Genomic DNA, 22,553 nt, shown 5'->3' on the forward strand with positions numbered 1-22,553 from the left:
CTGTTATTCCAATGATATAGCTTCTATTCTTTCTTCTGAAGGCATTGTGATGTTGTTCCCTTCACTCATCATCTTGTTTTGTCAAGATCATGTTCTTTTCCATGCTTATCCACTTAACCGGAGTGTTGTGTCTATCATTCCTCTTTTAACCGGAGTCTCATCCAAGTGCTTTCATTTTGCCAAGTTCAAATTATATCCTTCCATGTCCAACCGGAGTGTTGTATCATCTTTTCAATATCTTTTCAGCTTATCAAGTTTTCTTCTTTTTTCTACCGGAGTGCTGCCCGAATTCTTCCTCTCTCATCTTGTTTTAACCGGAGTGGTTTCGAATTCTATCTTGTCCATTAAACTCTTGATTCATGTCTTTGCAACCTTCAAGTTCTCGCAATGTTCCTTGTTCCTCTTTTCTAACAGATTGTTTGCAATCTCGTTCATCTCTCTTGTACTCTTTCTTTTAAATTGCTCAACCTCTCAAGGTTCGTGGTTCACTCTTTTGTCGAAGAAGCAACTTAGTTTTACCTCTTCTCTTCCTCTTCCGTTTCTCTCCGATGCCATCCTAGATCTCGGGACGAGATCCTCTCGTGGTGGTGGAGTGTTGTAACGCCCCCGATACAACTTTTTCCATATTTGTAACTCCAACTCCTGCCATTTCCGGCTATGTGATATGTTATTTTCTCAGTGGTTGGTTTTTGTCTTTGTTTTGCATTTTGTTCATGTCATGCATCTCATCTCTTTGCATCATTTGCATTGCATCATGTCATCATGCAACCCTTTTAAAACTCATCTAAACAAAATTGTATGGATCTTCGATCCATTTAAATCAAGGGAAATGCACATGGTGATTTCTCTTTATAACATATATCCTCCCAATATTATTAGGGAGCTATAAACCTAATATTCCATTGTTTTGGAATTAACCATATCACACTTGCAAGCGAATCACACGCCTTTCTATCTAAACCCTTGGCCTCAACTTTTCCCATAATTTTCTTCATCACTTTTCCAATCTCCACCAAAATTCTCAACATTTTTGGACTCTTCCAAAATGTTATCCTAGTCCCTACCACTCGAATTAAATTCAAATGGTTTTGGATTTAAATCTTTCAATCATGACTCTTTTATTTTCGTGGATCGAGCTCATTTTTGCGAGTTCGGGAAAATAATCCCCATGCCCAAACTCTTCCCCTAGCCTTTCTTTTCTTCTCCTTTTCTTTTTCTGCTAAGAGTTTAGAGAGAGAGACTTGCAGCCAGCCCACCAGTCCGCAGCTCGGCCTAGCCCAGCAGCCAAGCCGGCCTGCTTCCCCGCAACCCATTTGGCCCAAGGCCTAGCTGCAGCCTATCTAACCCAACCCTAGCCTCATCCCGGTCGATCCCCTCCTCCTCCTCGTTCCCACGCGCGCCGACATCCATCTCCTTGTTCGATCCCCATCTCCCTTCGATCTCCTCCCTCGCGCCCCTTCCTCCTCTGCCTCGTCCCCAACCCCTGGAGGTCTCCTCCCGTGCCTCTCAATCCCACCGCGCCGGCCTGCGACCGCCGTTGACGACGAGCTCCACCAGGAGCCCAGAGTCCCCTGCCCCTCTACACGAGCGCCCGTGCGCGCTAGCACCCACGCCGCTCCTCCCCATCATTTTGGTCGGAGCTCGCCGTGCCTGATCCCCATGGACGCTGCTGCCGCAACCGTCGCTCGACTCCACCACACGCGTGCCTCGCGCCGGGCCTCCTCTCTCCAGCGCCGCCCTCCATCTTCCTCCATCTTCCCCGGCGCCCTATGCCTCTTCTCCGCCTCCTTGTTCGTCTCCCAGCATGCACACGCCTGCAACTATGGCACTCATGCCCGACTGCAGCAGCATCAGGACGTCGTCGCTGTCCGCCTTGTCTTCTCCTCCCGGGATCCTTCTCCCGTGGCCACACACATCACATGCGACACCTCAGTCGCGGATGCACCCTGGTGCATCGTTGCCGGCAACCTCCTGCTTCGTGCCACCTCTCCTGTGACGCGCACGTCGCCACTTGCCTTTGGCCGCCACCGAGACCCTCAAGTCCTACCCAGAGCCCAAGTGTGAAGACTCCATGGATGTGCATCTCACTTGTGCCACTTTGGATCACCAAGACCATCAAGAATCGAGACTGCTCGGGACCATGTCGTCTCGCCGAAAGGTCAAGACCGTTACGAGATTCACCAAGTACCACTACGACCTGTGTAAAACTACCTTCGCGAAGACCGGACCGACAAGTACCCCGACAACGTGTGTACCACTACCGTCGACCTCGAAGACCCCGTGGATGTCAAGTTCCTCGCCATGACCCCGAACATCTACCATCTACGAAACATGAACCACTACTTCCTCTACATTGCGAGAACGTCTACTTCCCTCAACAAACTCGAACCGCCCCGAAAATGCATGCTTCTATAGTATAATCCCGAGACGATCACCCTGTGGACCGAATGCATGTGTTGTATGAGATGCTCGTGTTTGCACCGTGATCGAATTGCCGCTTGCGATGCCCCTCTTTTGCCATGCCACCGACACGTGGGAACCCGGTATCTGGGATCACCCCACCTTCTTTTGCATGTTCCGTACGTCCACACTTTCTTTTGCACCGACATCTCGACGAGTTGTCGGATCATCGAAATGTTGCCGTGGCACCATTTCCGTTGTCGTTGCCGTGGCACCCCTTTCGTTCCGCCATGGTGACCAAATGCTTCATAATATGCTCATGTCAGCATTTTATAAAATTGCATATAACTTGTTTATGTCATCCGCATCTTGATAACAACATTTAAACGCTTAAAATTGTTCTTGCATTAAATTACTAAATGACATGAGGATTTTCCAGAATTGTTGTTTGTAACTTCCGGCCTCATTTAAACTTGCCTAGATAGGTAGTTTCTTTAGGTTTCACCTCTTGCCATGTTTAACAACATTTCATATTGTTGTGTACCTAAATGGGAGCGAACTAAATAACTTAATGTGGAGTTTCGTCAATATGCAACTCATTGCATATTGAGCTCCATTTAAATTGTAGTATTGTTTGTTGCACTTTGCCATGCCATGCTCTTTAAACCGGACATGCATCATACTTGTTTGTGCATCATGCCATGTTTATGCTTGTGCATTTACCATGTTGTTTGTTTCTTTCCGGTGTTGCTTCTTAGTTCCGGTAATGTTGCGATTGTGAGGATTCGTTCGACTACTCCTGTGCGTCTTCGTCATGGACTCGTTCTTGTTCCTTGCGGGATTTCAGGCAAGATGACCTGATAGAGGCAAAGGTATCCCGTCTTTCGATGAGATGATGGATATCGCTTTGGTGGCTGTCGACTTTGACGATCCGACTACGAACGTGCGAGGACATCGCGCCTTAGCAATCGCTAAACCAACTCCGAGAGGTTATTGACCACGCCGGAGCACGATCAACCTGACCACGAGGGTCTGTTTCCTGCGAGCAAACGAAGAACAAGCAAGAAACTGAGATTGCAATCTGGATATTGCGAATATAAGATGAAAGCTTTATTGATCAAGGTGGGGTTCTGTGACGCCTTTGTCTGGTCGTTGAACACAAACGAAGTACGCGAAGTTGCAGCTATGGCGAACTTTTAATCTAAACAAAACCCAAAGTCTAAACGATGCCCTAAGGGCTGTATATATGGAGGAAGAGGGGGGAATTTCGTGGCCCTTGGTGGAGGGGTCCGAAATCAACCCTATCTCTTGTTTCCCCACACATACGGACTCTAAAAATAGCCTATACTTATGTATTTCGAAATTACATGGGCCTGGCCCAATAATAAGGTGACGCAGCACCTAAAATAGCCTCGGGACGAAATTTATGAAGTGGCATCTTGTATATTTCGTCCAAGGCTTCATGCACCCATTATGGTGGCTTCAAAGTCCTGAAATCATCACTTGTAACTCCGTTCTTGTTCTTGCTCCAATGTTCATCCTTCTCCAAGCTAGGCCCTTCATTTGTAAGCAAAACAAATGTATCCAATTTAGGCAGCATCATATTCTCATGAACATTAGAATCATTACCAAGAAACGAAAGTACCTGGTAATTTAGTTGGCGTGCACGAGCTCTAGTAATTGGTCCAGTATGTATAGCAGCAGGGGCTGTGGGTGTAACAATTGTATTGATGTCCTCATCATCCTCCCCTTCTTGAAATGAAGTCGTCCTCGACGGAAGTTCATCTTCCTCACCCAAATAAGGCTTCAAATCTGCAATGTTAAAAGTGGGACTAACCCCAAAATCTGCAGGCAGCTCAAGTTTATATGCATTATCATTTATTTTCTCTAACACCTTAAAGGGACCATCAGCACGTGGCATTAACTTTGATTTGCGCAAATCAGGAAATCTATCCTTACGCAAATGTAACCAAACAAGATCTCCAGGTGCAAACACAACATGTTTTCTACCCTTATCTCCAGCAAGTTTATATTTAGCATTCATACGCTCAATGTTTTCCTTAGTTAACTCATGCATTTTTAAAATCAATTCAGCACGTTGTTTAGCATCAAAATTAACCTTCTCCGAAGATGGAAGAGGCAACAAATCAATAGGTGCACGAGGTAGGAAACCATACACAACTTCAAAAGGGCACATCTTAGTAGTAGAATGCAATGAACGATTATAAGCAAATTCAATATGAGGCAAGCATTCCTCCCACATTTTCTTATTATTCTTCAAAACAGCCCTAAGCATAGTAGACAACGTTCTATTGACTACTTCAGTTTGTCCATCAGTTTGGGGGTGACAAGTAGTACTAAAAAGCAGTTTAGTCCCCAACTTAGCCCATAAACATCTCCAAAAGTGGCTAAGAAATTTAGTATCACGATCTGAAACAATAGTATTTGGCACACCATGCAAGCGAATAATTTCACGAAAGAACAAATCAGCAACATTAACAGCATCATCGCTTTTATGACATGGTATAAAGTGTGCCATTTTCGAGAATCTATCCACGACAACAAATATGCTATCCCTCCCCTTCTTTGTTCGAGGTAAACCTAAAACAAAGTCCATAGATATATCCTCCCAAGGAACACTAGGTACAGGCAAAGGCATATATAAACCATGAGGATTGAGTCGTGACTTAGCTTTTTGACATGTAGTGCAGCGAGCAATAAAACGCTCAACATCCCGTCTCATCTTTGGCCAAAAGAAATGTGTAGCAAGTACGTCCTCCGTCTTCTTCACGCCAAAGTGTCCCATTAATCCTCCTCCATGCGCCTCCTGCAACAACAAAAGACGAACGGAGCTAGCTGGAATGCATAGCTTGTTAGCACGAAACACAAATCCATCGTTAACAACAAACTTGTTCCACATTCTTCCTTCTTTACAATTCTGCATTACATCTTTAAAATCAGCATCATGCACATATTGATCTTTGATGGTCTCCAAACCAAATATTTTGAAGTCAAGTTGTGAAAGCATAGTATAGCGACGAGACAATGCATCAGCAATAACATTTTCTTTTCCCTTCTTGTGTTTAATGACATAAGGGAAAGTCTCAATGAATTCAACCCATTTAGCATGTCTACGATTCAGTTTAGCTTGACTTTTAATATGTTTCAAAGATTCATGATCAGAATGTATAACAAATTCTTTGGGCCATAAATAATGTTGCCATGTTTCTAAAGTCCGAACAAGAGCATATAATTCTTTATCATAAGTAGAATAATTCAGACTAGGCCCACTCAATTTTTCAGAAAAGTATGCAACAGGTTTGCCATCTTGTAATAACACACCTCCTAATCCAATTCCACTAGCATCACATTCAAGCTCAAAAGTCTTATTAAAATCAGGAAGTTGGAGTAAAGGAGCATGTGTCAACTTATCTTTCAATACCGTGAAGGCTTCTTCCTGTGCGGTACCCCAAAGAAAAGGCACATCTTTCTTTGTAAGCTCATTGAGAGGTGCAGCAATGGTGCTGAAATCTCTCACAAAACGCCTATAGAATCCAGCGAGGCCAAGAAAACTCCTCACTTGTGTGACCGTTTTGGGCTGCGGCCAACTCTCAATAGCTTCAATCTTGGCTTTATCAACTTCAATTCCCTGTGGAGTAACAACATAGCCAAGAAAAGATACTCGGTCGGTGCAAAAGGTGCACTTCCCAAGGTTACCAAACAAACGTGCATCACGTAGAGCAATAAAAACAGCACGTAAATGTTCCAAATGTTCTTCCAAAGATCTGCTATAAATCAATATGTCATCAAAGTAAACTACCACAAATCGTCCAATGAAAGCACGTAAAACTTCGTTCATTAATCTCATGAAAGTACTAGGTGCATTAGTTAACCCAAAAGGCATGACTAACCACTCATATAATCCAAACTTAGTTTTAAATGCTGTTTTCCATTCATCTCCCAATTTCATACGAATTTGATGGTAGCCACTACGCAAATCAACTTTGGAGAATATTGTAGAGCCACTCAATTCATCAAGCATATCATCTAGCCTAGGAATAGGATGACGATAACGAATAGTAATATTATTAATGCCTCTACAATCAACACACATACGTGATGTACCATCCTTTTTCGGCACTAGAATAATAGGAACAGCACAAGGACTAAGGGATTCGCGTATATAACCTTTGTCGAGAAGCTCTTGTACTTGACGCATAATCTCCTTCGTCTCCTCTGGATTGGTACGGTATGGTGCACGGTTTGGCAGTGAAGCACCGGGAATTAAGTCAATCTGATGCTCAATCCCTCGAATAGGCGGTAATCCCGGTGGCACGTCTTGTGGAAAAACGTCAGCGAACTCCTGCAAAATGTTAGTGACAGCAGGAGGCAAAGAGGAAGGCACGTCCTCGAATGAAAATAATGCCTCTTTGCACACAAAAGCATAGCAAACAGATTTGCTGAAATCTAGCTCATCAATATCAGATTTGGTGGCAAATAAACATGCACTTTTCAATTTAATTTCAGAAGCAACACTAGATGGTTTATTATTAGGCTTCATTTGTTGCTCAAATTCTTTTGCCACAATCTGATTTTCACTCTTATTCTTCTCCTGTTTTGCTTTATTAGCTCTATTAATATCATCTTTCAAAATGGAATCAGGAGTCATAGGAAGCAAAGTAATATTTTTATCCTTATGAACAAGAGTATAGTGATTGTTTCTACCATGGTGTACAGAATTTTTATCAAATTGCCATGGTCTACCAAGTAATAAGGAACATGCTTGCATAGGTACCACATCACAATCAACATAATCAGCATATGTAGAGATACTAAAATGCACACGAACAGTACGTGTTACCTTAACCTTGCCGCTGTTGTTGAACCATTGGATGTAGTAAGGATGTGGATGTGGTCTTGTGGTGAGAGAAAGCTTCTCCACCATCTCCATGCTAGCCAAGTTGTTGCAGCTCCCTCCGTCTATTATGACGCGCACAGAACGTTCCTTCACAACTCCCTTGGTATGGAACAAATTGTGCCTCTGATTTTGCTCAGCTTGTGTGACCTGCACACTCAAAACACGTTGAGCAACTAAACATTCATACCTGTCAGCGTCTTCAGGAGCCATGTATTGCGTCTCATGATCAGAATCATCTCCACCATGTTCTTCACGTGTAATAAGAGCCAATGTCTCCTCATCATAGTCACTAGCGGACTCATATCCACCATCCTCGGTAGCAATCATCACACGCGGAGATTTGCATTCTCTCGCATAATGACCTCCTCCCTTACAACGACGACAAATAATATCACTTGTGTGCCCTGTTGATGCCATGGAAGAAGAAGAACTCTGTGCAGGCCCGGCAGGTGCGCTCTTGGCAGATAATGGTGGTTGTGCCTGTTTTCTCGTATCACGGCTGGAGGAGGCACCTGATTGAGGTGCTGGTGCAGTTGAAGTAGAAGATGCACGCGGTGTCCATGATGAAGGTCGGCCTGCAGAAAAGTTAGTTCGCGCCAATGCTTGTCGATCCTGCACTTCACGTTCAGCTTTACAAGCAAGATGGAATAAACGAGTGATATTAGTATACTCCTTATAGTCTAGAATGGTCTGAATCTCTCTATTTAATCCACCCAGAAAACGTGCAAGCATAGCTTCATTCTCCTCAACAATACCACATCTAATCATGCCAGTTTGTAATTCCTGATAATATTCTTCTACAGAATTTTTCCTTGTCTTAAACGCTGCAATTTTTGAAGCAATTCACGTTGATAATATGGTGGAACCCAACGCGTACGCATAGCAGTTTTCAAAGCAGCCCAAGTAGTTGGAATAGGATATAATCTACAATGTTCAGACCACCATACACATGCAAAACTAGTGAAAGCACAAACAGCAGCAGCAACCCGTCTCTCCTCGGGATATTGTAAACATGTAAAACGTTGTTCAGTTTCTAACTCCCAAGTAAGATATATATCAGGAACATATCTACCCTCAAATGGTGGAATATTCAATTTCAGTTTAGGAATATGGACATCATCTCGTACCTGAGGTGGTGGTGCAGGCCTACCATTATGAATATATACCTGAGGTCGACCTGCTGGTGGTGGTGCTGGTGGTTGCACGTAGTTATGATTTTGAGCAACCTCATCCTCATAATCTCCCACATAATCATCCTCCTCTGCATCAGCAGCAGGAGCCATAGAAGTATCAACAGCAGCACCAACAGTTTGGACAAACGCAAGAGGAACACGGCTCGCTCGGCGGAGGTCTATTTCGCGACGTGGAGGTAGTCGTTGTTGTTGTTGTTGGAGAGGTGCGTTAGGTGCAGCGGGTGGTGGTGGTGGAAGACGCGCGAGCAATTCATTAAACTTGTTATCGAGCTTTGTTTCGAACGTCTTCTCCATGCCATCTATCTTCTCCATGGCCTCTTCAAATCTGTTTAGCACGTCTTGCACCTGTCCACTCATCATTTGCTGAAATTTATCATGCAAATCCTTATTCGTCATGTTCTCCCAGTCAGTCTCGTCGGCTTGTGATCCTGGCATGGTTAGCAGCAATAGAAACACACAAGAATATGATCCTACAGACTACTAACAAGAGGTGGTGGTGGGTGTCACAAATCCGTCAAGCAAATCTCAAATTCTTACCAGTTCTTACCCAGCAGCAGGCGGTGATCGGCAACCGTTGTAGTCAAAAACTCTCAAAGCTTGGATAGAGCGATTACCAGGGAGAGTCAAACGCACGACGTAGATGTATGTGGAGCTGGGAAGGCTTATAATATGGTAGCAAAAAGGGTCAGCAATAATCAATTCAGAGATGCAAAGTTGAATAAACGCTCAACGACGGTACTGTGCTGGTCCTAGGCTAGACTGTGCTAGAGACGCGAGCCTAGAACACCAACAAAATCACGGCGCGGCACGTAAACAAGGGAAAAGCACACTCTGGAATTTTTTTTTTCGCTCTTTTTTTTGCGCTGCTTTTTTTTTGCGAAAAATCACTATAATGGCGAGTGTCTCAAAACTCTTCCTAGCTCAAACTGACAGGATGGGCACGAAATTTTTTCGACCAATTTTTTTTTTCGACTGCCCGGACCCAAAAACTGGAAACGGGTCAAAAAAAACTTCCTATAATGGCACCTGTCTCAAAACACTCAGAAACACCTAAAAATAGGATAGCCAGAATTTTTTTCGAAAAATGCGTTTTCGAAAAATTTTGGGCCTAAACGGAGCGTGGTTTCCGGACTCTTTTTTTTTCGAAACCTACTCCGGCAAGGAAACACGAATCGGAATCTAGATGGATCTCGAAAACAAACCTAATATGACAAGAACTCGGATTGGTGGTGGATATATGGTGGTAGATGGCAGCGGTGGTGGTATATGACAGCTGTGGTGGTATATGGATACGGATTCGAAGCGGTGGCGGATAAGCGGTGGTGGTAGATGGCAGGGGTGATGATGATGGTGCGGCGGCGGCGTGACAACTTATGACCAGAACTCGAAACTCTAAAAGACTAGACTCTAAGACCAGCAACTAGACACGACGATGCAACCGCAAATTCAACAAAGCAAAACCCTAAAAAGATTATGCAAAGGCTCAGATTGGTTCGGATATGATGAACTAACCCTAATTTTTTTGTGGCTTTTTCGTGGACTATAGGTATGAAGAACAGACTCGATCTAAACTACGAAAAACTGTAAAATCTCACCGAGCAACCTGGAAATCTGATACCACTTGATAGAGGCAAAGGTGTCCCGTCTTTCGATGAGATGATGGATATCGCTTTGGTGGCAGTCGACTTTGACGATCCGACTACGAACGTGCGAGGACGTCGCGCCTTAGCAATCGCTAAACCAACTCCGAGAGGTTATTGACCACGCCGGAGCACGATCAACCTGACCACGAGGGTCTGTTTCCTGCGAGCAAACGAAGAACAAGCAAGAAACTGAGATTGCAATCTGGATATTGCGAATATAAGATGAAAGCTTTATTGATCAAGGTGGGGTTCTGTGACGCCTTTGTCTGGTCGTTGAACACAAACGAAGTACGCGAAGTTGCAGCTATGGCGAACTTTTAATCTAAACAAAACCCAAAGTCTAAACGATGCCCTAAGGGCTGTATATATGGAGGAAGAGGGGGGAATTTCGTGGCCCTTGGTGGAGGGGTCCGAAATCAACCCTATCTCTTGTTTCCCCACACATACGGACTCTAAAAATAGCCTATACTTATGTATTTCGAAATTACATGGGCCTGGCCCAATAATAAGGTGACGCAGCACCTAAAATAGCCTCGGGATGAAATTTATGAAGTGGCATCTTGTATATTTTGTCCAAGGCTTCATGCACCCATTATGGTGGCTTCAAAGTCCTGAAATCATCACTTGTAACTCCGTTCTTATTCTTGCTCCAATGTTCATCCTTCTCCAAGCTAGGCCCTTCATTTGTAAGCAAAACAAATGTATCCAATTTAGGCAGCATCATATTCTCATGAACATTAGAATCATTACCAAGAAACGAAAGTACCTGGTAATTTAGTTGGCGTGCACGAGCTCTAGTAATTGGTCCAGTATGTATAGCAGTAGGGGCTGTGGGTGTAACAATTGTATTGATGTCCTCATCATGACCGCTACCCTGGATCTCACTACTATCATTGCTATGCTAGTTGCTTCGTTCTATCGCTATGCTGCGCTACCTATCACTTGTTCTTCAAGCCTTCCCAAATTGCCATGTTCAACCTCTAACCTTTTCACCCTTCCTAGCAAACCATTGCTTGGCTATGTTACCGCTTTGCTCAGCCCTCTTATAGCGTTGCTAGTTGCAGGTGAAGTTGAAGATTGCTCCATGGTGGACAGGATTATGTTGGGATATCACAATATCTCTTATTTTAATTAATGCATCTATATACTTGGTAAAGGGTGGAAGACTCGGCCTTATGCCTGGTGTTTTATTCCACTCTTGCCGCCCTAGTTTCCGTCAAACCGGTGTTATGTTCCCAGATTTTGCGTTCCTTACGCGGTTGGGTGATTTATGGGACCCCCTTGACAGTTCGCTTTGAATAAAACTCCTCCAGCAAGGCCCAACATTGGTTTTACCATTTGCCTCACCTAGCCCTTTTTCCCTTGGGTTTCCGGAGCCCGAGGGTCATCTTTATTTTAGCCCCCTCGGGCCAGTGCTCCTTCGAGTGTTGGTCCGAAACGGGCAGACTGCGGGGCCACCTTGGGGCAACTCGAGGGCTGGTTTTACTCGTAGGCTTACCTATCTGGTGTGCCCTGAGAACGAGATATGTGCAGCTCCTATCGGGATTTGTCGGCACATCGGGCGGCTTTGCTGGTCTTGTTTTACCATTGTTGAAAAGTCTTGTAAAACGGGATTCCGAGTCTGATCGGGTCTTCCTGGGAGAAGGTATATCCTTCGTTGATCGCGAGAGCTTATCATCGGCTAAGTTGGGACACCCCTGCGGGGTATAAACTTTCAAAAGCCGTGCCCGCGATTATGGGCAGATGGGAATTTGTTAATGTCCGGTTGTAGATAACTTGACACCAGATCTGAATTAAAACGCATCAACCGCGTGTGTAGCCGTGATAGTCTCTTCTCGGCGGAGTCCGGGAAGTGAACACGGTTTTTGGTTATGTTTGACGTAAGTAGGAGTTCAGGATCACTTCTTGATCATTGCTAGCTTCACGACCGTTCCGTTTGTTCTCTTCTCGCTCTTATTTGCGTAGTTAGCCACCATATCATGCTTAGTCGCTGCTGCAACCTCACCACTTATCCTTTCCTTTCCCTTTAAGCTTTGCTAGTCTTGATACCCATGGTAATGGGATTGCTGAGTCCTCGTGGCTCACAGATTACTACAACAACAGTTGCAGGTACAGGTTATGCGATGATCATGACGCGAGAGCGATGTTGCTTGTTTTGGAGTTCTTCTTCTTCGTCTTCTTCTTCGATCAGGGGATAGGTTCCAGGTCGGCAGCCTGGGCTAGCAGGGTGGATGTCGTTTGAGTTTCTGTTTGTGTTTCATCCGTAGTCGGATGGTGCTCTTATGTAAGATGATGTTGTATTCGTGTGGCTTTGTATGCCTCTTGTATGTATCCCCAACTATTATGTAATGGTACGATGTAATGATATCCACCTTGCAAAAGCGTTTCAATATGCGGTTCTATCCTTGGTGGGACCTTCGAGTCTCTTTAGGATAGTATCGCATATTGGGCGTGACACCATCGTCTTGTCCAAAGGAAGGATAAAGTCATCGGGGATCGGCGCATCATCATAAATGGGACCTAGCACCAAATGAGAAGACACAATAGAGGTAGAGGTTAAGTTGCTAGAAATCGAAATGACCTCACTCTCTCTATGTGGTGGTGGCTCACTCACTCCCTCAAGGTAGGTGCACTCAATGTCACATATGGTGGAGTCACTCAAATCACGCAAGTGGTGGTGGTGGTGGCTCTCCTCACATGGGAATTGGGGCAACTCGTCACATATGGCGCTAGTGGTGAAGTCACTCTCACTCTCAATATGGTGGCACAAGTCACTCAAGTCATAATACGTCGCCGTGGTCGAATTGAAAATCCCATGCTCAACCATCTCGTCACCGTTGCCGTGGATGAAGGCCGAAGATGGCACATCATTGCTGTCCTCCATGACCGAAGGGAAAATCCCATGCTCGATCATCTCGTCACTGTCGCCATGGAGGAAGGCCAATGTAGGCATACTCGTCGGAGGTAGGCGAAGATGCCATACGTCCAAAGGCGAAGATGCCTTGATGACACTTGGCGAAGATGCCGAAGTGGTCGTAGTAGTCGTAGCTCCGTCTTGGTGGTGCTTGTCTCGCGGTCTTCTCTTGTGCTCATGATGTTTGGCCGTAGCTTGATGTAGAGCTTTTTGGGACTTGTAGGTGTACACATCGCGAGCATCTTCATCTAGATGGTGTTGTAGTGCTTGAGCTCAATGATACTAATATGATATGGTATGTATGCAATGGAAGGTACAGATCACTAATGTGCACAAGTAACATAGCCGGCAATACTCAAAGGCTAGTCTCGATAGGCAAGTGACGCAAAATGGGCTAAGGGGTTAACAATGTAATGGCAAGAATGTACAATGAAGGGATACCACGATACCAAAGTGATATGGAGGTTACCATTCTTGCTTACAGTTAGGTTGTCAAAATTGTGAAGCGGTCGATGTCGAAGACGACCTCGTGGCGATGATGAGTGGCGGTGTTCTTGATGTAGATGCCAACATGATGTATACCCATCCCTAAGTAGCCGAAACACCTTAGGAAACAGTAAAAAACTGCGAACTCAAAATCTCAAGTAAAATGTCAAATGGTGGTAGCGGAATGCATTGGTGGTTCTGGAGTTAGCAATGCAGAAATGGTGGAGGTGGGTGATGACGAAGTGACCCTCCCTAAGTAGTGGAAACACCTTAGGAGACTCAAGTCACCACTCAAGCAACCACAAATGCTATATGGATCAAAATGGGTTAGGTTGCGGAAAGCTATGGTGGTTCTGCGGATGATATGGTGGATGGCTTAGGCAAAGATGCCAAAATGCCAAAATATTGAGCAGCTCGGGCACGTCGCTAACTTTTCAACGAGCCAAAGAACACCCAAATCGGAGTTTGGGAGTGAAAGTTATGAGTGAAAACGTAAAGTGCACGCGGCTGATTCTCGGGGGTGCGGGTGCCCTGGGGTGGAAGGTGCGGGCACTCGGGGTGGTCCGAGGCAAACAGCCCGGGGGTGCGGATTCCCGGGGTTTGGGGTGTGGGCACCCGGGGCGGTCAGCGGGGGTGGGCGGGGGGGCCCGGGTTCCCGGGGTTTGAGGTCCGGGTGCCCGGGGGTGTCGGATTTGGGCGGAATTCATGGGAAAAATGGAGAAATTAGTGGATTTCATGGAGGGAAAGGTGGGGATGGATGGGGGGATGCTAGATCCACTTGAAACCAAGTAAATCGATGGATCAAATCCAACAAAATCTCATCAAGCCAACAAATCACAAAAAAAATTGGAGCTATTTTTGGTGGGGGAATTTTCGAAATTGGGGAAGAACACACAAAATTAGGCTAGAAAACAAAGAGGGGAGGCTCAAATTTCGTGATAAACGTGGCTCATGATACCAAGATGTTGTAGGTGTTGGAAATATGCCCTAGAGGCAATAATAAAATGGTTATTATTATATTTCCTTGTTCACGATAATTGTCTATTGTTCATGCTATAATTGTATTAACTGGAAACCGTAATACGTGTGTGAATACATAGACCACAACATGTCCCTAGTGAGCCTCTAGTTGACTAGCTCGTTGATCAATAGATGGTTATGGTTTCCTGACCATGGACATAAGATGTCATTGATAATGGGATCACATCATTAGGAGAATGATGTGATGGACAAGATCCAATCCTAAGTATAGCACAAGATCGTGTAGTTCGTTTGCTAAAGCTTTTCTAATGTCAAGTATCATTTCCTTAGACCATGAGATTGTGCAACTCCCGGATACCGTAGGAATGCTTTGGGTGTACCAAACGTCACAATGTAACTGAGTGGCTATAAAGGTGCACTACAGGTATCTCCAAAAGTGTCTGTTGGGTTGGCACGAATCGAGACTGGGATTTGTCACTCCGTATGACGGAGAGGTATCTCTGGGCCCACTCGGTAATGCATCATCATAATGATCTCAATGTGACTAAGTAGTTAGTCACGGGATCATGCTTATGGAACGAGTAAAGTGACTTGTCGGTAACGAGATTGAACGAGGTATTGGGATACCGACGATCGAATCTCGGGTAAGTAACGTACCGATTGACAAAGGGAATTGCATACGGGATTGCTTGAATCCCTTCATCCGATGAGATCATCATGGAATATGTGGGAGCCAACATGGGTATCCAGATCCCGCTGTTGGTTATTGGCCGGAGAGATGTCTTGGTCATGTTTGCATGATTCACGAACTCGTAGGGTCTACACACTTAAGGTTCGGTGACGCTAGAGTTGTTATGGGAAATAGTATGTGGTTACCGAAGGTAGTTCGGAGTCCCGGATGTGATCCCGGATGTCACGAGGAGTTCTGGAATGGTCCAGCGGTGAAGTTTGATATATTCAACGAAGGGTATTGGTGTCCGAAAGTGTTCCGAGGGTACCAGGCTATGGCCAGCATGACCGAAAGGTGTTTTGGGAGCCCCGACAAGTGTTGGAGGGCCTCATGGGCCAAAGGGGAAGGCGCAAACCAGCCCACTAAGGGGTGGTGCTCCCCCCACACCCTTTCCCATGTTAGTTGGGGAGGTGGGGCGCCTCCACCTAGCTTGGGAGGCAATCCTCCACCTGCTTGGCTTGGGGGGCAAGTCTCCCTAGGAATTTCCCTAGGGAGATCCAATCTTCTTGGCGCCACCCCCTAGGGGAAAACCTAGGGAGCCTCCCCCTCTCCCCTTGCCCCTATATATAGTGGAGGGGTGGGAGGGCAGCTGTACCTCTTCCCTGGCGTAGCCCTCTCCCTCCTCCAACACCTCCTTCTCCTCCGTAGTGCTTGGCGAAGCCCTACTAGAGAACCACGAGCTCCACCACCACCACGCCGTCGTGCTGTCGGAGTTCTCCCTCAACTTCTCCTCTCCCCTTGCTGGATCAAGAAGGAGGAGACGTCCCCGGGTTGTACGTGTGTTGAACGCGGAGGCGCTATCCGTTCGGTGCTTAGATCGGAATCGACCGCGATCTAAATCGCTGCGAGTACGACTCCACCAACCGCGTTCTTGTAACGCTTCCGCATTGTGATATTCAAGGGTATGAAGATACACTCATCCTCTCCCTCTCTTGTTGCAAGAATCTCCATAGATTGATCTTGGTGATGCGTAGAAAATTTTGAATTATTGCTACGTTCGCCAACAGTGGCATCATGAGCTAAGTCTATGCGTAGTTTCTATGCACGAGTAGAACACAAGTTGTTGTGGGCATCGATTTTGTCAATTTACTTGCGGTTACTAGTCTTATCTTGATTCGGCGGCATCGTGGGATGAAGCGGCCCGGACCGACCTTACACGTACGCTTACGTGAGACAGGTTCCACCGACTGACATGCACTAGTTGCATAAGGTGGCTAGCGGGTGTCTATCTCTCCCACTTTAGTCGGATCGGATTCGATGAAAGGGGTCCTTATGAAGGGTAAAAAGCAATTGGCATATCACGTTGTGGTTTTGGCGTAGGTAAGAAACGTTCTTGCTAGAAACCTATAGCAGCCACGGAAAAACTTGCAACAACTATTAGAGGACGTCTAACTTGTTTTTGCAGGGTATGCTATGTGATGTGATATGGCCCAAAAGAATGTGATGTATGAGAATGATCATGTTCTTGTAATAGGAATCACGACTTGCATGTCGATGAGTATGACAACCGGCAGGAGCCATAGGAGTTGTCTTAATTTATTGTATGACCTATGTGTCATTGAAAACGCCATGTAATTACTTTACTTGATTGCTAACCATTAGCCATAGTAGTAGAAGTAATAGTTGGCGAGACAACTTCATGAAGACACGATGATGGAGATCATGGTGTCATGCCGGTGACGAAGGTGATCATGTGGCGCCTGAAAGATGGAGATCAAAGGCGCAAGATGATATTGGCCATATCATGTCACTTGATGATTTGCATGTGATGTTTGTCATGTTTACATCTTATTTTCTTAGAACAACAGTAGCATAAATAAGATGATCCCTCATAAAATTTCGAGAAAGTGTTCCCCCTAACTGTGCACCGTTGCGAAGGTTCGTTGTTTCGAAGCACCACGTGATGATCGGGTGTGATAGATTCTACCGTTCGCATACAACGGGTGTAAGCCAGATTTACACATGCAAAACACTTAGGTTGACTTGACGAGCCTAACATGTACAGACATGGCCTCGGAACACAAGAGACCGAAAGGTCGAACATGAGTCATATAGCAGATGCGATCAACATGAAGATGTTCACGGATGATGACTAGTCCGTCTCACGTGATGATCGGACACGACCTAGTTGACTCGGATCATGTATCACTTAGATGACTAGAGGGATGTCTATCTAAGTGGGAGTTCATTAAATAATCAGATGAACTTAATTATCATGAACATAGTCAAAAGGTCTTTGCAAATTATGTCGCAGCTTACGCTTTAGTTCTACTGTTTAAGATATGTTCCTAGAGAAAATTTAGTTGAAAGTTGATAATAGCAATTATGCGGACTGGGTACGTATACTGAGGATTGTCCTCGTTGCTGCACAGAAGGCTTATGTCCTTAATGCACCGCTCGGTGTGCTGAACCTCGAGCGTCGTTTGTGGATGTTGCGAACATCTGACATACACGTTTTGATGACTACGTGATAGTTCAGTGTGTAATGTTAAACGGTTTAGAACTGAGGCACCAAAGACATTTTTGAAACGTCGCGGAACATATGAGATGTTCCAAGAGCTGAAATTGGGATTTCAGGCTCGTACCCACGTCAAGAGGTATGAGACCTCCGACAAGTTTCTTAACCTGCAAACTTAGGGAGAAAAGCTCAATCATTGAGCATGTGCTCAGATTGTCTGAGTACTACAATCAGTTGAATCGAGTGGGAGTTAATCTTCCAGATGAGATAGTGATGGTTCTCCATAGTCACTGCCACCAAGCTATTAGAGCTTCGTGATGAACTATAACATATCAGGGATAGACATGATGATCCTTGAGGAATTCACGATGTTTGACATCGCGAAAGTAGAAATCAACCAGGAGCATCAATTGTTGATGGTTAGTAAAACCACTAGTTTTCAAGAAGGGCAAGGGAAAGAAGGAATACTCCATGAAATGGCAAATTAGCTGCTGCTCGAGTGAAGAAACCCAAGGTTGAACCCAAACCCGAGACTAAGTGCTTCTGAAATGAGGGAAACGGTCACTGAAGCAGAACTACCCTAGATACTTGGTAGATGAGAAGGTTTGCAAGGTCGACAGAAGTATATTGGATATAGATTATATTAATGTATACTTTACTAGTACTCCTAGTAGCACCAGGGTAATAAATACCGGTTCAGTTGCTAATTGTTAGTAACTTGAAATAAAAGGCTACAGAATAAACGGAGACTATCCATAGGTGAGATGATGATATGTGTTGGAAATGTTTCCAAGGTTGATGTGATCAAACATCGTACGCTCCCTCTACCATCGGGATTGGTGCTAAACCTAAATAATTGTTATTTGGTGTTTGCATTGAGCATAGACATGATTGGATTATGTTTATTGCAATATGGTTATTCATTTAAGGAGAATAATGGTTACTCTGTTTATTTGAATAATACTTTCAATGGTCTTGCACCTAAAATGAATGGTTTATTGAATCTCGATCGTAGTGATACACATGTTCATACCAAAAGATATAAGATAGTAATGATAGTACCACATACTTGTGGCACTGCCATTTGAGTCATACTGGTATAAAACACATGAAGAAGCTCCATGTTGATGGATCTTTGGACTCACTCGTTTTGAAAAGATTGAGACATGCGAACCATGTCTATTGGTATATATGCATGAAGAAACTCCATACAGATGGATCATTTGGACTCTACAGATGGATCGTTTGGACTCTACAGATGGATCGTTTGGACTCACTTGATTTTGGATCACTTGAGCCATGCAAATCATACCACATGGGCAAGATGACTGAAAGGCCTCATTTTTTAGTGAGATGAAATAAGAGAGCAACTTGTTGGAAGTATACATTTGAGGTGTGCAATCCAATGAGTGCTGAGGCACGCAGTGAATATCGTTATGCTCTTACTTCACAGATGATTTGAGTAGATTATGAGTATATTTACTTGATGAAACACGAGCCTGAATTGTTGAAAGTTTCAAGCAATTTTAGAGTGAAGTTGAAGATCATCATGGCAAGAGGATAAAATGTCTATGATATGATCATAGAGATGAATATCTGAGTTACGAGTTTGGCACACAATTAAGACCTTGTGGAAATTGTTTCATAACTAATACCGCCTGGAACACCATACTGTGATGGTGTGTCCGAACATCATAAATGCACCCTATTGGATATGGTGCATACCATGATGTCTCTTATCGAATTACCACTATCGTTTATGGGTTAGGCATTAGAGACAACCGCATTCACTTTAAATAGGGTACCATGTAATTCCGTTGAGATGACACTGTATGAACTATGGTTTGGAGAAACCTAAGCTGTCATTTCTTAAAAGTTTGGGGTTGCGACGCTTACGTGAAAAGTTTTAGCCTGATAAGCTCGAACCCAAAGAGGATAAATGCATCTTCATAGGACACCCAAAATAGTTGGGTATACATCCTATTTCAAATCCGGAAGCAAAAGCGATTGCTTATAGAAACGGGTCCTTTCTCGAGGAAAAGTTTCTCTTGAAATAATTGAGTGGGAGGATGGTGGAGACTTGATGAGGTTATTGAACCGTCACTTCAACTAATGTGTAGCAGGGCACATGAAGTTGTTCCTGTGGCGCCTACACCAATTGAAGTGGAAGCTTATGATAGTGATCATGAAACTTCGGATCAAGTCACTACCAAACCTCGTAGGTCGACTAGGATGCATACTACTTCAGAGTGGTACGTACTCCTGTCTTGGAGGTCATGCTTCTAGACAACAATGAACCTACGAGCTATGGAGAAGCGATGGTGGGCCCGGATTCCGATGAATGGCTCGAGGCCATAAAATCCGAGAGGATCCATGTATGAAAACAAAGTATAGACTTTGGAAGAACTACTTGATGGTCGTAAGGCTGTTGGGTACAGATGGATTTTAAAAGGAAGACGGACAATGATGGTAAGTGTCACCATAAGAAAGCTCGACTTGTCGTTAAGATGTTTTCTGACAAGTTCAAGGAGTTGACTACGGTGAGACTTTCTCACTCGTAGCGATGCTAAGAGTCTGTTGGAATTATATTAGCAGTTACTGCATCATTTATGAAATCTTGCAGATAGGATGTCAAAACATTGTTTCCTCAATGATTTTCTTGAGGAAAAGTTGTATGTGATACAACCAGAAGGTTTTGTCAATCCTGAAAGATGCTAACAAGTATGCAAAGCTCCAGTAATCCTTCTAAGGACTGGAGTAAGCATCGCAGATATGGAATATACGCTTTGATGAGATGATCAAAGATTTTGGGTTTATACAAAGTTTATGAGAAACTTGTATTTCCAAATAAGTGAGTGGGAGCACTATAGAATTTTTGATGAGTATATGTTGTTAACATATTGTTGATCAGAAATGCTGTAGAATTTCTGGAAATCATATATGGTTATTTGAAAAGTGTTTTTCAATGGAAAACCTGGATTAAGCTACTTGAACATTGAGCATCAAGATCTATAAGGATGGATCAAAAACGCTTAATAGTATTTTCAAATGAATACATACCGTGACAAGATTTTGAAGGAGTTCAAAATAGATCAGCAAAGAACGAGTTCTTGGCTGTGTTATAAGGTGTGAGTATTGAGTAAGACTCAAGACCTGACCACGGTAGAAGAGAGAGAGAGAAAGGACGAAGGTCGTCCCCTATGCTTTAGACGTAGGCTCTACAGTATGTTATGCTGAGTACCGCACCTGAAGTGTGCCTTGCCATGAGTCAGTCAAGGGGTACAAGAGTGATCCAGGAATGGATCACATGAAAGCGGTCAAACTTAACCTTAGTAACTAGTGGACTAAGGTATTTTCTCGATTATGGAGGTGGTAAAAGAGTTCGTTGAAAAGGGTTACGTCGATGCAAACTTTGACACTAATCCGGATGACTCTGAGTAGTAAACTGGATTCGTATAGTAGAGCAGTTATTTGGAATAGCTCCAAGTAGCGCCCGATAGCTGCATCTACAAGATGACATAGATATTTGTAAAGCACACACAGATCTGAAAGGTTCAGACCCGTTGACTAATAAACCTCTCTCACAAGCGAGATATGATCAAACACCATGGGTGTTGGATTCAGTACAATCACATAGTGATGTGAACTAGATTATTGACTCTGGTGCAAGTGGGAGACTGTTGGAAATATGCCCTAGAGGCAATAATAAAATGGTTATTATTATATTTCCTTGTTCACGATAATTGTCTATTGTTCATGTTATAATTGTATTAACTGGAAACCGTAATACATGTGTGAATACATAGACCACAACATGTCCCTAGTGAGCCTCTAGTTGACTAGCTCGTTCATCAATAGATGGTTATGGTTTCCTGACCATGGACATAGGATGTCATTGATAACGGGATCACATCATTAGGAGAATGATGTGATGGACAAGACCCAATCCTAAGCATAGCACAAGATCGTGTAGTTCGTCTGCTAAAGCTTTTCTAATGTCAAGTATCATTTCCTTAGACCATGAGATTGTGCAACTCCCGGATACCGTAGGAATGCTTTGGGTGTACCAAACGTCACAATGTAACTGGGTGGCTATAAAGGTGCACTACAGGTATCTTCGAAAGTGTCTGTTGGGTTGGCATGAATCGAGACTGGGATTTGTCACTCCGTATGATGGAGAGGTATCTCTGGGCCCACTCGGTAATGCATCATCATAATGAGCTCAATATGACTAAGTAGTTAGTCACGGGATCATGCATTATGGAACGAGTAAAGTGACTTTCCGGTAACAAGATTGAATGAGGTATTGGGATACCGACGATCGAATCTGGGGTAAGTAACATACCGATTGACAAAGGGAATTGCATACGTGATTGCTTGAATTCCCGACATCGTGGTTCATCCGATGAGATCATCATGGAATATGTGGGAGCCAACATGGGTATCCAGATCCCGCTGTTGGTTATTGGCCGGAGAGATGTCTCGGTCATGTCTGTATGATTCCCGAACCCGTAAGGTCTACACACTTAAGGTTCGGCGATGCTAGATTTGTTGTGGGAAATAGTATGTGGTTACCGAAGGTAGTTCGGAGTCCCGGATGTGATCACGGACATCACTAGGAGTTCCGGAATGGTCCGGCGGTGAAGATCGATATATTGGACGAAGGGTATTGGAGTCCGAAAGTGTTCTGGGGGTACCAGGCTATGGGGCATGACCGAAAGGTGTTTCGGGAGCCCCGACAAGTGTTGGAGGGCCTCATGGGCCAAAGGGGAAGGCGCAAACCATCCCACTAAGGGGTGGTGCGCCCCCCACACCCTTTCCCATGTTAGT

This window comes from Triticum aestivum, chromosome 3B (genome assembly GCF_018294505.1).
Source record: "Triticum aestivum cultivar Chinese Spring chromosome 3B, IWGSC CS RefSeq v2.1, whole genome shotgun sequence".
Lineage (NCBI taxonomy): Eukaryota > Viridiplantae > Streptophyta > Magnoliopsida > Poales > Poaceae > Triticum > Triticum aestivum.